At 60.5% G+C, this 347-nt stretch overlaps 1 protein-coding gene across 1 annotated transcript in view; it reads left to right on the plus strand.

Annotated features, from left to right (window-relative positions):
- LOC104165991 (peroxisome proliferator-activated receptor gamma coactivator-related protein 1-like) overlaps positions 1 to 347 on the plus strand; it is a gene marked incomplete at its 5' end in the record, with an annotated part of 5,144 nt that overhangs the window by 554 nt on the left and 4,243 nt on the right. The gene's annotated exons all lie outside the window — the stretch shown is intronic.

A 347-nucleotide genomic window follows, 5' to 3' on the forward strand; every position in this document is an offset into this window, starting at 1 on the left:
CTGCATTCGGCGAGGATATGGGGAAGCTCTCGATCCAGGCAGGGTCTGAACTTTGCTGGGGGCTGTGTCTACCAGCCCAGGAGGGACTGAGATCCTTGCTGGCCTGGGAGCGAGAGCTGGCACTGATGAGGAAAAATTGGGGGAAGCAGTGATGGGCATGACTAGGCTGTGCAGTTCCATCCTTGCAGCTCTCTGAGATCCTCTGTCCCCCTGGCCTGGCCGGTGGGGTGGCTTGGGTGAGTGCCCCAGGTGTGGGGACTGGGGCTGGGCTTTGGCTGCCGCATTTGACAAAGCTCCTTTTCCCTTCTCAGGCCAGAGACTCAGCAGGACAGGAAGACCCTCGCAGG

This window comes from Cariama cristata, unplaced genomic scaffold (genome assembly GCF_000690535.1).
Source record: "Cariama cristata isolate BGI_N322 unplaced genomic scaffold, ASM69053v1 scaffold23668, whole genome shotgun sequence".
Classification (NCBI taxonomy): domain Eukaryota; kingdom Metazoa; phylum Chordata; class Aves; order Cariamiformes; family Cariamidae; genus Cariama; species Cariama cristata.